Raw genomic sequence first — 16300 nt, forward strand, 5'->3', positions numbered from 1 at the left:
AAAAAGACGACACYGAGAGATCAATACACACGCATGAATGAACACACTCCTGTGCACATACACACTGCCTCAGGCATGTATGCGTATGACACATCAAAAATACACACACACTTTGGGTTTACACATCAAAAAGCTCCGAACAACCAATGACTTCACTGCGTCTGTAATTCCATGTATCCTCAGGGAGGTGGTGGTATTTTGAAGAGACTGAACATGGCCCAGAATTGAAACAACATATGTATGCATGTGATYTGTGCTCTCTCCCAATAGCATGAGCACAGGTAACGTAACTTGTGTGACCACATGGTACCATCCATCCATCCATCCGCAACAGATACACGATGCCAACGAGGCTATGCTGTTCCCCTGGCCCGAGCATACGGTGGTGTGATTTCCATACCTGACACAGCAGACTGACGCAGGTTCAGATAAGCTCGCCTCACACCGACAACAGACGTGTGGAGTTTAGATATGCCAGGGCTACTAAGAGGCTTCAATGGAATGGGGTGCTGGGAACAGTCACACTGCAAAAAATAAAATGTGATGGCATCTCCCATAAATAAAAGTTGACTKATTTCAATCGTTTTTTGTCCAAAAATGATTGGGTGCTATTCCATATYTAGGAAATAGGGTTGCCCTTTTTCAACTGTTTGTTTCTCTAGATTTCACAAAAACAACAAATGTTACCCTCGTATTCCTGTGAGGATGAAGACACCAGGGTTGGGATTCCCATTCAGAAATGGCTGTTACATGACAGAGGTGGTGATGAGGCTCAGACAGGGCTCTATTTTCTCAGGGGGCTGTCTGAAAGGCTGTCATCATGCCCATCGTCATGAAGGGAGGATTGGAGAGAGGACAGGAATAGTGGGGGAGAGAGAGAGAGAAGAGAGATGAGAGAGAGACGTGGCCAGACGAAACAGCCGGTGTGAAGGTAACCTTAAAGGGATACTTTGGGAGACAGAGACAGATTAACTTGTGGATACCATCTGTGTCCAGTATGAAGGAAGTTCGAGGCAGTTTCTCGAGCCAATGCTAACTAGCAATAGCACAATGACTYGAAGTCTATGGGTATCTACTAGCATCTAGGGCCTCATTGCCAAAATCCAGAAGTATCTCTTTAATGACTGGCCTGTCTGAGAGGTGGACCAGATTGCCCCGTCATCAGTTCAAGGCTGATACTCTCTCACAGTCCGAGGGAAACTTAGCTTGGACTGACAAGAGGATATTGCCATTGGGTCTGTGGCTTGGCCATGAGTGAATTACCGGTATCAGCACTGGCATTTAAACAAATTCGYTAACAATAAGAGAACCTTTGCAGACTATGTGTTTTGGACAAAAATCCCAAGGTTCCTGTTAAAAATCTCTTAACAGTCACTACCTGTTCTGTGATCATTTGTTCTGAAGTAAGAAGCAAAGCATTTGCAAAGAATGGATAGAAAACAAGAGGCAGGCTTTTTACCATTTGCGACCCATGGTGAGCTTGCCAATAACAAAYACGCAGACAGTGACAAAATCTTGCATCCAAAAGGCTTGTACAGAGCCAAACATTACACAATGCATCACTTTGTTCTATAGCGATTGATCAGTCCCAGATTCATTACAAAACCTTCAAGGCCGGCTCGCCCCAAACTCTGAGTTCTGACGAGACCCGCCATGTTTGGGCTAAAGATTAGACTAAAACTCTACAGCGCATAGACCATTGAGAATTCTTCCTTCTGCACCGAGTAGCATTCACTAAGAAACAAAGAGATTTCAGTGAGAGAGAAGAAAATGTATCAGAATTCTAATGAACAGAATGTCACGTGATCGCTGCACGCAAAGCTATTCTATACGACCACGTCAGGAGTGTGTTTGTGTGTATCTGTTACTGAGGGGATCTCATGCTGATAACAGAATATGTTCTCTACTCCAGGAAAAAAAAAATCACTGATTAAAATTTGTTTAATGCACACAGCGCTTTGGCTTAATAACCCTCGATGTAAAGAGCTCATGCTGCGACGCTGCCCTCTCGTCTATTTTAATAGCCTTGTTGTTTTCATACTCGCAATGACTACACAATATATAATACACAGCATAGGGGTGGATGCAGTAAACAATGGTGATAGACAAATGAGAACGCTCTGGGGTGAAGTTCCACCTAGGTACAGATCTAGGATGAGCTTCCCTCCCTCAAACTTAACATTAAGCATAGTGAGGTAAATGCCAAACTGACCTGAGATCAGCATCTAGCGGATACTTCAACCTACACCAATGAGAACCAAATAAGAAGAGGGACATTCACTGCTATTCACCAACTTCCAGCGGGTCCAAACACCTAAAGATGCCTTTGAAGCTGRTCTCTCCTGTTTCAGTCATTATCTGCTAAAAGAAGCCTTTGAACGAGATGAGACAGTCAATCAGCGTGTTTGAGGGGATTAGTTTGAAGGAGGCGCTGAATCAATCATCACATAATGAGTAAGCCCTAGCAGTGATTCTGCGCAGTCCAACTGCAATGGAATCCAACATGCACAATGCAACGCCTGAGCCAGTGTGTGTGACACTGCAGGCTATGCGTTTTTGCATGCACCTATTTATTGATTGCATTTCGTATTTGATGCGTGTATTTCTGCATTCTGTAGTGCAAATTTGTAAAAGAGACCAGGGTATCAATATGACTGAAATAAATGCAGATATGGACAACGGTCATGTGGTCATGAGACGGCTAGCCTGAGACGAAAGGGCCTCTGGTTTAGCCACGGTTTCCCGGGGCAACAGGAGCAGGAGAACAATAGGGGGAGGCAGACAGATTATTATTGAAGTATTTTCTATCATAGCCGGTCGAACAAAGGCCTCGCACTGGATGAAGGGGAGAGTAGCGGACCTCATGCTGAGCCCATCAGCCTGTGTCCACACACACGTCTCCCTCCTCCTCTGGACAAGACGAGATGAGACCAGCTGATATGAGCTGAGACTGGCTGAGATCTTACCAGCCAGAGTGTCAGAGCCAAAACATGGCTTCTTAAGTTGCTGCTGCTTTAATCAAGCAGAAAGAGCTGCCTGTCGCCAAGTGGCAGGCTAAATATAGCCGCATTATAATCAAATGTCAGGGAGGTGGTATTTAAACCTAACAAGAGATCTCTCCACATGCTGTGCCTTCTTCACAGAGCATCTTTAAGCCCAATGAGCATCTTTAGTCTGATGAACCGCACAACGATGTTTAAGATTTAGATTGACATGCTGCACTGTGGTCACGGCAACTGCAACGCTTGCATAATAGTACTCTGTGGAACACACACACGGTACAGGGCTGTGTCTGAAAGTACCAGCAGAGCTACCCGTCTCTGAGTGAATAAACACACACATGCACCCACATGCGCATGCAGACGGACAAAGACATGGGGGTAGGTAGTCTGTGAGGAAATGTCCTTTGAATCCGTTCTCCTAGTATGTTGGTATAAAACCCCAGTGTGAGGTCAACAACAACATACACGTGACTCAAAGCAGGACCGTTGTGCAAGAAACTTTAACTCTGCAAAGAAAGTCTGTCGAAATAGCAGATAGAGCAAGCTCCCCAGCCTGCACGAAGAGGAAATGAAGGCTGTCGTCAAGCAAAGCCAATCAAATCAAAGTTTATTTGTCACGTGCGRCGAATACAACAGGTGTAGACCTTAAAGTGAAATGCTTACTTACAGACTCTAACCAATAGTGCAAAAAAGGTATTAGGTGAACAATAGGAAAGTAAAGATATAAAAACAACAGTAAAAAGACAGTGAAAAATAACAGTAGCGAGGCTATAACAGTAGCGAGGCTACATACAGGTACCGGTTAGTCGGGCTGATTGAGGTAGTATGTAGATATGGTTAAAGTGACTATGCATATATGATGAACAGAGACTAGCAGCAGCGTAAAAGAGGGGTTGGCGGGTAGTGGGTGGCGGGACACAATGCAGATAGCCCAGTTAGCCAATGTGCGGGAGCACTGGTTGGTCGGGCCAATTGAGGTAGTATGTACATGAATGTATAGTTAAAGTGACTTTGCATACATGATAAACAGAGAGTAGCAGCAGCGTAAAATAGGGGTTGGGGGGGGGGGGGGCGGCACACAATGCAAATAGTCCGGGTAGCCATTTGATTACCTGTTCAGGATTCTTATGGCTTGGGGTAAAAACTGTTGAGAAGCCTTTTTGTCCTAGACTTGGCACTCCGGTACCGCTTGCCATGTGGTAGTAGAGAGAACAGTCTATGACTGGGGTGGCTGGGGTCTTTGACAATTTTTAGGGCCTTCCTCTGACACCGCCTTGTGTAGGCAGCTTAGCCCCAGTGATGTACTGTACCGTACACACTACCCTCTGTAGTGCCTTGCGGTCGGAGGCCGAGCATTTGCCGTTCCAGGCAGTGATGCAAACAGTCAGGATGCTCTCGATGGTGCAGCTGTAGAACCTTTTGAGGATCTGAGGACCCATGCCAAATCTTTTCAGTCTCCTTAGGGGGATTAGGCTTTGTCGTGCCCTCTTCACGACTGTCTTGGTGTGTTTGGACCATTCTAGTTTGTTGATGATGTGGACACCAAGGAACTTGAAGCTCTCAACCTGCTCCACTACAGCCCCGTCGATGAGAATGGGGGCGTGCTCGGTCCTCCTTTTCCTGTAGTCCACAATCATCTCCTTAGTCTTGGTTACGTTGAGGGATAGGTTGTTATTCTGGCACCACCCGGCCAGGTCTCTGACCTCCTACCTATAGGCTGTCACGTCGTTGTCGGTGATCAGGCCACTGTTGTGTCGTCTGCAATCTTCTGATAATTCGTGCCGATAAGCCCTCCGAGAGCCTAACCAAACCTCTACTTGACAGGTAGAGAGAACTAAGGCYGTGATGATGGAGAGATGACACATTTAGCAGCATTGCGTAAGACCACTTCCACTGAATGAAAGAAACATGAGGGTGCAACTCAATGACAGAGTACTACTGGAGATCTTTGAGGAGGAGTTCTATGGTTTGCCAGTACAAAATGTCATCCGATCAGACTAGAGTTAGAAAAATTCATTCCATTATACCCTTGCTCGAAATCCAGATGGAACTGTTAATAGATCATATAAGATCCAGACAATCACAAAATACGATTCTGGAATTTTACAAGCCTAAATCAGAAAAGAAGGCAGCTACTAGCAGTAGTAGTGTTGTATATCCAAGGTGGAAAGAGGAAGGAGGCATTTTCTCTACATTGTCATTTTGCTTCTCTGAGTTGATCATTAAGCTAAACCCAGGTTTAGCTTGGGTTAACCCGAAATGGACTTTGGACTAAATACATCAGGCTCAAGTTACACCCTCTCCTCTTCCTCAGCCCCCCTTCAAACTCAATCCTTTCCTCACAGTCCTGCGCTCATCATCACCCACCTTCCGACATTTTAGCTTTCTGGACGCATTACGTAAGGAAGAAGCATCATGGAATCCACTCAACAATGAAAGGTGCCGTTACAGAGTGGGAGAGATACATGGGGTGCCCTTTTCACTATATAGTGCACTACTTATGACCAGAGCCCTAAGGGCCCTGGTCAATAGTAGTGCACTATAAAGGAAATATGGTGCAATTTCAGACTCAACCATGGTCCAACTCCATAATGGCAAGATATAAAAAATATATTTTCCGCGCTTTGCATCTCTCTCACCGCTTCTGTTCCATCAAGACCACAGCTTCGGCCAACTTTGGGTGTACTTTTCCCTGCGAGTGACGAGCGAAGACATCTTTGAACACCTCATCAATTAAGCAGGAGGCAGCTAATGGAGAGTGCCCTCTCAGCCACAGAACAGCTATAGGCTCTCAGTGGGGTGACAGGAGGAGAGGGGCTCTGTGTGTGTGTGTGGGTTAAGGTTAGGGTTTTGGGGGTTTAAGGTAAGAGTTAGGTTTAGGGGTGAGGAGGGGAGGGGGAAAAAAAGTGGAATTCCACAAAAATAAGGCTGTGTGGACTTTGAGGGGATGTTGTGGAAGCGGAGAAGCTGGATGATGACCATAATCAGGGGTGATTTTCCAGGGAGGAAAAATACACACAGACATACATAGAGCGAAGCTGCCAGCGTGGCTGCTGTTGATTGACTCTAGTCTGGAGAAGTCATCCAGAACAGTCTTTATTCTCTACAGGACTTCACAACAGTGTAAGAACATAACAACATGCCTGTCCTAGTATGTATGTATGTATGTATGTATGTATGTGTGTATGTGTGTATGTGTGTGTGTGTGTGTGTGTGTGTGTGTGTGTGTGTGTGTGTGTGTGTGTGTGTGTGTGTGTGTGTGTGTGTGTGTGTGTGTGTCCGTCTGTTCTCGGCAACAGGCTCTCACCAGGGCTCGGTTTCCCAAAAGCATCTTAAGGCTAAGTTCAGTGACCTCAATGGTTCTAACGGTTAACTTAGCCTTGAGCTCAATGGTTCTAACGATTAACTTAGGCTTGATTAACTTAGGCTTAAGATAATTTTGGGAAACCAGGCCCAGAACTTCAGTCTCACAGCAGGGTAAATAACAACAGTTCCCAGAGTGCCTGTGGCAGCCAAAAGCCTTGATTTATCATCTCATCATCTCCCAAGCATGACTAATGTTCCCCGGTTTCAAATTAATTAAGAAGAGCTATGTAATATTTACTAATGAGTCAAAGCCGCAACGGTGGGAATTGTGAGGGTAACATTTCTGAGAATTCAGGTAGTCAGGGACAGGGCTTTGAATATCATTTGAATAACATTGACTCTGTACCGGGCACCCCCAGTATATATCCTTGTTTTTGTTATTTTATTGTGTTACTTTTTATTTTATCTTTTACTTTTTTCTTAACTATATTTCTTGAACTGCATTGTTGGTTAAGAGCTTGTAAGTAAGCATTTCACAGTAAGGTCTACACCTGTTGTATTCAGCGCATGTGACAAATAAAATTTGATTTGATTTTCAATTTTCATTCCTCATTCAAAGGGCTTCAATGTGCTGTGTTATGTAGGACATGCATGTTGTTATGTTCTTACACTGTTGTGAAGTCCTGTAGAGAATAAAGACTGTTCTGGATGACTTCTCCAGACTAGAGTCAATCAACAGCAGCCACGCTGGCAGCTTCGCTCTATGTATGTCTGTGTGTATTTTTCCTAGTTGGAAAAAGTTGCCCCTAGATGCTGAATTTCTTCCACTAATGGTTAACAGGGCCTAAAATTAACACCATCCGCCTGCGGGTAAATTTTGGCATTGACGGGTGGTCAGGGCAAGCATTTCACTCGCATTTGTGAATACAAATAGTCAAGAATTATCACATTTCTAGTCAAATAAATGCTGCAGTAGCTGTTTTCAAAGTATTTCTGCCTTTTCGTTTCATAGCTGGTAAATTAATCGCAAAAAGTCAAAGAACTACGAATCCTATACAGCTTACTCTACTTTGCGCTACAACACCGCCTGGCTGGGGTGTTGAGTGAAATATAAATTTTTTGAAGCACTGCGCACAGCCATAAAAGTCTGTCTAATTTACTTAAAACTAAATGCTGAAGTGAGACTTTGTCCTTGTGTTTCTTGGCTATTTACATTGTTTTTTTCACAAGCTAGGTTGTTTTTCTATGTTGGAGTTTCAACTACTAGGAAAGAGAAGGAAAAACACTTCTACTAGTCAGAATCAATTTGAAAGGCACAAACAGGACTTAAGTCTGCACTACAACGGTAACATTAAAAGTGCAGGTGGACATGTTTGTCTCCTCTGTGATACACTATATATACAAAAGTAGTGGATTCAGCTATTTCTGCCACACCTGTTGCTGACTGTTCGTCAGGAGCTTCATGAGCAGCCCCACACAAGCCAAGCCTAAGATCACCATGCGCAATGCCAAGTGTCGGCTGGAGTGGTGTAAAGCTCGCCGCCATTGGAGCAGTGGAAACGCCGTTCTCTGGAGTGATGAATCACGCTTCACCATCTGGCAGAATCTGGGTTTGGCGGATGCCAGGAGAACCCTACCTGCCCGAATGCATAGTGCCTACTGTAAAGTTTGGTGGAGTAGGAATAATGGTCTGGGCTGTTTTTTCATGGTTCGGGCTAGGCCCCTTAGAAGGGAAATGTTAACACTACAACATACAATGACATTCCAGACAATTCAGTGCATCAAACTTTGTGGAACAGTTTGGGGAAGGCCCTTTCCTGTTTCAACATGACAATGCCCCCGTGCACAAAGAAAGGTCCACACAGAAATGGTTTGTCGAGATCAGTGTGGAAGAACTTGACTGGCCTGCAAAGAGCCCTGACCTCAACCCCACTGAARACCTTTGGGAGTAATTGGAACGGCGACTGCGAGCCAGGCCTAATTGCCCAACATCAGTGCCCAACTTCACTAATGCTTGTGGATGAATGGAAGCAAGTCTCCGCAGCAATGTTCCAACATCTAGTGGAATGTCTTCCCAGAAGACTGGAGGCTGTTATAGCAGCAAAAGGGGACCAACTCCATATTAATGCCCATGATTTTGGAGATATAGTGCACTACTTTTGACCTGGGCGCGCAGTAGTGCACTATGTAGAGAAAAGGGTGTCATTTGGGACGAAGCCCATGAGATGTTCAATGAGCAGGTGTCCACATACTTTGTCATGTAGTGTATTTTGGTTAAAAAAATATATATATATATGTATATATACACAGTTGAAGTCGGAAGTTTACATACACTTAGGTTGGAGTCACTAAAACTAGTTTTTCAACCACTCCACAAATMTCTTGTTAACAAACTATAGTTTTGGCAAGTCGGTTAGGACATCTACTTCATGCATGACATGTAATTTTTCCAACAATTGTTTACAGACAGATTATTTCACTTATAATTCACTGTATCACAATTTCAGTGGGTCAGAAGTTTACATATACTACGTTGACTGTGCCTTTAAACAGCTTGGAAAATTCCTGAAAATGATGTCACGGCTTTAGAAGCTTCTGATAGGCTAATTGACATAATTTGAGTCAATTGGAGGTGTATGTATTTCAAGACCTACCTTCAAACTCAGTGCCTCTTTGCTTGACATCATAGGAAAATCTAAAGAAACCAGCCAAGACCTCAGAAAAAACATTGTAGACCTCCATGAGTCTGGTTCATCATTGGAAGCAATTTCCAAATGCCTGAAGGTACCACGTTCATCTGCACAAACAATAGTATGCAATTATAAACTCCATGGGACCACGCAGCCGTCATACCGCTCAGGAAGGAGACGCGTTTTGTCTCCTGGAGATGAACGTACTATGGTGCGAAAAGTGCAAATCAATCCCAGAACAGCAAAAGACCTTGTGAAGATGCTGGAGGAAACAGGTACAAAAGTATCTATATCCACAGTAAAACGAGTCCTATATCGACATAACCTGAAAGGCCACTCAACAAGGAAGAAGCCACTGCTCCAAAACTGCCATAAAAAAAGCCAGACTACGGTTTGCAACTGCACATGGGGAGAAAGATTGTACTTTTTGGAGAAATGTCCTCTGGTCTGATGAAACAAAAATAGAATTATTTGGCCATAATGACCATCGTTATGTTTGGAGGAAAATGGGGGATGCTTGCAAGCCGAAGAACACCATCCCAACTGTGAAGCACGGGGGTGGCAGCATCATGTTGTGGGGGTGCTTTGCTGCAGGAGGGTCTGGTGCACCTTTACAAAATAAGATGGCATCAAGAGGAAGGAAATTAGTGGATATATTGAAGCAACATCTCAAGACATCAGTCAGAAGTTAAAGCTTGGTCACAAATAGGTCTTCCAAATGACAATATCCAAGCATACTTCCAAATTTGGCAAATGCTTAAGGAACTGTAAAAGCCGTGCGAGCAAGGAGCCTACAAACCTGACTCAGTTACAACCAGCGTCTGTCACGAAGAATGGTCAAAATTCACCCAACTTATTGTGGAAGCTTGTGGAAGGCTACCCGAAACGTTTGACCCAAGTTAAACAATTAAAGCAATGCTACCAAATACTAATTGAGTGTATGTAAACTTCTACCCACTGAATGTGATGAAAGAAATAAAAGCTGAAAGAAACCATTCATTTCACATTCTAAAAATAAAATGTGATCCTAACTGACCTACCTAAGACAGGAATTTTTACTAGGATTAAATGTCAGGAATTGGTGAAAAACTGATTTTAAATGTATTTGGCTAAGGTGTATGTAAACTTCCGACTTCAACTGTGTGTGTGTGTGTGTGTGTGGTGTGTGTGTTGTGTGGTGTGTTGTGTGGTGTGTGGTGTGTGTGTAATATATATATATATATATTTATTATATAACAGTGGGGAGAACAAGTTATTGATACACTGCCAATTTGCAGTTTTCCTACTTACAAGCATGTAGAGGTCTGTAATTTTTATCATAGGTACACTTCAACTTGAGAGACGAATCTAAAACAAAAAATCCCAGAAAATCACATTGTATGATTTTTAAGTAATTAATTTGCATTTTATTGCATGACATAAGTATTTGATCACCTACCAACCAGTAAGAATTCCGGCTCTCACAGAACCTGTTCGTTTTTCCTTTAAGACCCGCCTGTTCTCCACTCATTACCCTCGTATAACTGCACCTGTTGACTCGTTACCTGTATAAAAGACACCTGTCCACACACTCATCAAACAGACTCCAACCTCTCCACAATGGCCAAAACAAGAGAGCTGTGTAAGGACATCAAGGATAAAATTGTAGACCTGCACAAGGCTGGATGGCTACAGGACAATAGCAAGCAGCTTGGTGAGAGCAGCAACTGTTGGCGCAATTATTAGAAAATGGAGAAGTTCAGGATGACGTCAATCACCCTCGTCTGGGGCTCCATCAAGATCCACCTCGTGGATCAATGATCATGAGGAGTTGAGGTCAGCCCAAAACTCCACCGCAGGACTCGTCAATGACCTGAAGAGAGCTGGGACCACCGTTTCAATAGAAAACATTAGTAAACACACTACGCCGTCATGGATTAAAATCCTAGCAGCCACGCAGTCCCCCTGCTCAAAGCCAGCGCATGTCCAGCCCGTCTAAGTTTGCCAATGACCATCTAGATGATCCAGAGGAGGAAGGAGAAGGTCATGTGGTCTGATGAGACAAAAATGAGCTTTTTGGTCTAAAACTCCACTCGCCGTGTTTGAGGAAAAAAGAAGATGAGTACAACCCCAAGAACACCATCCCAAACCTGAAGCATGGAGTGGAAACATATCTTTTGGGATGCTTTTCTGCAAAGGACAGGACGACTGCACCGTATTGAGGGAGATGGATGGGGCCATGTATCGCGAGATCTTGCCAACAACTCCTATCCCTCAGTAAAGGCATTGAAAGATGGTCGTGCCCTGAGTCGTAATCCAGCATGACAACGACCCAAAAACACACACCCAGCGGCAAACTAACGAGTGGCTCCGTAAGAAGCATCTCAAGTCTCTAGATGGCCTACCAGTCTCAGAACCTGAACCAAAATAAAACTTTGGAGGGAGCTGGAAAGGCCGTATTGTCCAGCGACAGCCCCGAAAAACCTGAAGGATCTGGAGAAGGTCTGTACTGGAGGAGTGGCAAATCCCTGCTGCAGTGTGCAAACCTGGTCAAGAACTACAGGAAACTAGGATCTCTGTAATGCAAACAAGGTTTCTGTACCAAATATATAATTTCTGCTTTTCTGATGATCAAAATACTTATGTCATGCAATAAAATGCGAATAATAACTTAAAATCATACAATGTGATTTTCTGGGATTTTTGTTTATAGATCTCCGTCTCTCAACAGTTGAAGCTGTTACCTATATACAAAATTACAGACGTCTACATGGCTTTGTATGAAGAGAGATAAACCATGCACAAATCCCGGCAGTGTATCAAATATTGTTCTCCACGTGTATATATATATATAACTAGATAAACATACACAGTGGCGGAGACAAGTATTGATACACTGCGATTACTGTATAAAATCAATACAATGCTGATTTTCTTGGATATTTTGTTGTTAGATCGTCTCTCACAGTTGGAAGTGTACCATATAAAAAATTACAACCTCTACATGCTTGTAAGTGATAGGAAACCTGAAATCGGCAGGTATCAAAGACTTGTTCTCCCCAACTGTATATATATATTCAATATAGTTACTTTCTTACTATTAATACATTGGTTTTTGAGAACATTACAAGCATGCTAATCCATTTTTGTATGTTTTGTTGGTGTACTTTTAACATCCCAAAAATATTTTGTCTGGTAAAAAAAATCTACTTGCCACAGTGGCTGGTGGACCAAAAAGTACATTTTATGCCCTGATGGTTAAGATTAGGATTGGGGAAGGGGAAGCTGATCCTAGATCCTAGAGGAAACGCCAGAGTGCAATGTGCAAGAACAGGTGTACCCATTCGCGCTCCCATTCATTTAAATCTAGGCCTATGTTTCCAAAGGTTGTTCAGTAATATCAGCATCATAAACTACTTTTCCCCTAGCATCACCATAAACGACCTGATTTGCACAGAGGCAAAAGAGAGGTTTTACATTTACAGCTCTAGTGTTTTGCTGGCGGCGACTATGTGCCTTCACACAAAGGCAGACCATAAACTGGTTTAAAGTATACAGACCATAAAATATCAGAACTGTGATGGAGAACACATGACTGTTTGCACTTCTATGGGGTAAAGTCTCTCCTAGGTACAGATCAAGGATCAGCTTCCCTCCCTCCCCCCAATCCTAACCTTAACCTTTAGTGGCAAATGCTAAACTGACAAAAGATCAGCATCTAAGTGCAACTTCACCCTACACCCAGCAACACTAGCTAGCACCAATATGACTAGCCTGTAGTCAAATGTCTCATAATGCAGCTACAATATTTGCATAGCATTATCCATGCAGGAAAACATTGGTCCTTCCCAAGGCTGCATGATGACATGTTACTATGTGTACAGCCAGCATGAAACAATCATGCCTTGTTACTGACTGTAGAGGGATCGGGCTATCTTAAGTGTATCCTCTATTATGATTCCTGTTAACAAAAACATCAYCACATTCTCTATTACCTGATTCAATCACTACAACCGAGGTTAGACTAGCCAGGTCCCAGATCTGTTTGTGTGGTCTTGCCAATTCCTATGGTCATTGTCACGTCAACTGAGAGCACAAGATCTGGGACCAAGTTAGGGTTGTTGGAGAGTGCATTGATGAATTAAGAAAAATAGTCAAATCTACCACTGCGAACCAGAGTAGAAACAGATGCGCCCGTCTCAACAACAACACATGCTGTACGAATGTAGGGCCCCAAATGAGGCTAATGTTGATCCTCTCTGAACGTATACAGAGTCACTGTTAGTTCTAACAAAACCCAAATATCTGTTTTAGAAAGGGGGGAGTTAATACAGTGCAGCGCTCTGTTTACCGCCCCCCTGGATACGGCTGCCTCGTTCAGTACGGCTCAAACAGTCGAACACAAGCCAGCGGAGGAGAGAAAAAGAGACAGAAAGGGAGAGGAGTGAAACTGAGTGGCGCACATGGCCTGGCTGCTGGAGCCAGCCAGCCAGCCAGCCAGCCAGCCAGCCATCCCTTGATCAGGCAGGGCACTGCAGAACACGTTTTCGCGGCATGATACAGTATCCTCCTTTGTGAGCTCCGCAAGTGGCCACATTCCTCAACCTCTCGCAGTTTGTTTACAATTAGATCCTCATCCGCACTCCATATGAAAAGTGTCTATGGGGAGACCTCCAATAATTGCTCTAAAAAAAAGTGAGTTCGAAAAGGGGGGGGGAAACATTGCACGTTGTACTGCAAATGGTTTGCCAAATCTGCACTGATGCAAAGCAGAGGCCTTCCTGGGCCGCAACCCCAATGTCACCCTATTCCCTATATAGTGCACTACTTTTGACCTGGGCGCGCAGTAGTGCACTATGTAGAGAAAAGGGTATCATTTGGGACGAAGCCCATGAGTTGTTTCCAACTGGATCTGTTAGCAGCCTGTTCCAGGAAAAGCCTAGAACCGTTCAGCAGTGCACTCAAAAACATGCTAGAATGTTTTCCATCATGCTGTCATGCAGGTTGAACGTGGAACACAGAGCAGGTTTTATCTCACTTCCAGAGGAGATAAGGAAATTCAAAAGCTCATGGAAGCGATTCAGAATACAAATGTCCTTTCTGGCTCCTAAGATAGCAATCTTGCTTTGTAGTGGGGCAATTTATTCAAAAAGCAAGACTATCTAGCCTACTCCTTGTTCAAAAGCCTTTTCTCTTGCCTACCTCTGTGTGGTGTCGGTTACCCAGTACCGATGCCTTTACATTTCACTGTGCAATTGCCAAACCGATTTGACTAAAACCCAACTGCAGTGAAAGCTTGGAAATGTCAGTGCTGTTCTCTGTGAGTGGCCCTGAGCAGGGTGGCAGATGAGGTGTGACGGCACAGAGGCATCCATCCTTATTCACAAGCTGGTGAGAGGGCGGTGGTGCATGTAACAGAGGTGGTTCGATGAACCACGCTGGTGTGATGAGTAACTTTGTTTGAAATTTGGATGAGACAGGAAGCCTTTACCTAAGAGAGATAACACGTTTGCAGGAGACCCGGGTTTGAACCCAACCAGACACAGATACAGACCCACACACAGCACTGGCTTCAGTGGCTGGCGGCCCTAACCCAGTTCTCACTGTCTACACACACCCACCAGTCAGTTCCTGAGCCTGACCCTCTCAACACGGCTTGCCAGACATGTTCCTGCCACATCCTCTAAATGTCAGCCCGTGTAGCATGTCACACTGTGTATTAATGGAAAAGAGGTCAGGTGTTACAGTGAAGAAGTGCCTCTCACAATGTCAGGCTGTCCAAGGTAGTCAATGCGCCAAGCTATGAAGTGTTTTCTGATGCACACACACGCTCAAATGTGCATGAGGTCAGAGGTCTCAAACCGGAACTCAAAAAATATAATAAATGATCCATATCCGCATGATCCATGGTTGGGACTCTCTGGCGGTTTTGTGTCAAGGTCCAATGAAAATGTAAAACTTTGAATGCACATTTTTTTATGTGATAGGACTCACTCTGTATAGGCAGTCGACACTACCAATACAGTACAGCATTACCAACCTGAGAGAAAGTGCATTGGAGATCCTGTAATTGCCAGACCTCAGATGCTGCTTCCCAGTAGAGCCGTTCTTTGTCAAGCAAATCTTTTACTGCCATTGAACCGGGAGGTCTTTAGTGGTCAACATATTTGTCCTACCTGCCCCTGACTACTGAGCCAAGAAATACTTAGCACTGGCAGGTCTGGGGTTTGCATTGTCACAATAACCCTTGTCAAAGTCTATAGGAGTGTGCACAGAAAGCTGTGGTGTAGTCATGGAGGTGAAAAGCTCTAAACTTTGCAGATAGAAATACAATGAATAGAGCCAACAAATCTGACAGACAACCATTTAATGTTCTACACAACACGTTTCTATCTGAATGTTCCGTAACACTATACCCTCCTGAACAGGCCCCATGTTCTTGGGAGGCGGAGAGCGGCGGAGAACTGAACTGGATTTGCTTAAGAGAGAGACATCAGATTGGATTAGAGGTCGACCGATTAATCGGAATGGCCGATTAATTAGGGCCGATTTCAAGTTTTCATAACAATCGGAAATCGGTATTTTTGGACACCGATTTGGCTTTTTTTTTTTTTTTTTACACCTTTATTTAACTAGGCAAGTCAGTTAAGAACACATTCTTATTTTCAATGACGGCCTAGGAATGGTGGGTTAACTGCCTTAATGTCCTATAATTCCTTTAATAACTACAACCTAAAACGTCTTACCTGGGAATATTGAAGACTCATGTTAAAAGAAACCACCAGCTTTCATGTTCTGAGCAAGGAACTTAAACGTTAGCTTTTTTACATGGCACATATTGCACTTTTACTTTCTTCTCCAACACTTTGTTTTTGCATTATTTAAACCAAATTGAACATGTTTCATTATTTATTTGAGGCTAAATTGATCTTATTTATGTATTATATTAAGTTAAAATAAGTGTTCATTCAGTATTGTTGTAATTGTCATTATTACAACAACAAAACAAAAAATAAATAATAATAATAATAATAAAAAATAATAATAATAAAAATAAAAATCGACAGATTAATCGGTATCGGCTTTTTTTGGTCCTCCAATAATCGGTATCGGCTTTTTTTGGTCCTCCAATAATCGGTATCGGCGTTGAAAAATCATAATCAGTCGACCTCTAGATTGGATAGTGTCAGTCGGTCGGTGGGTGGGTGGGTGATGTAGGAGTGTTTCTGGAGGGGACAGAATCTCTCAGAACACAGAGCAGAGCACTCGGTGAGAGGAAAACACACAGCCTCTGCACTCGCCACTAGTAGACCTCAGTTCACA

At 43.6% G+C, this 16300-nt stretch overlaps 1 protein-coding gene across 1 annotated transcript in view; it reads right to left on the reverse strand.

The window, feature by feature from the left end:
• LOC111953416 (alpha-1,6-mannosylglycoprotein 6-beta-N-acetylglucosaminyltransferase A-like) overlaps positions 1-16300 on the reverse strand; it is a 103478-nt gene that overhangs the window by 56605 nt on the left and 30573 nt on the right. The window lies entirely within an intron of this gene.

Source organism: Salvelinus sp. IW2-2015, linkage group LG27 (genome assembly GCF_002910315.2).
Source record: "Salvelinus sp. IW2-2015 linkage group LG27, ASM291031v2, whole genome shotgun sequence".
Taxonomy (NCBI): domain Eukaryota; kingdom Metazoa; phylum Chordata; class Actinopteri; order Salmoniformes; family Salmonidae; genus Salvelinus; species Salvelinus sp. IW2-2015.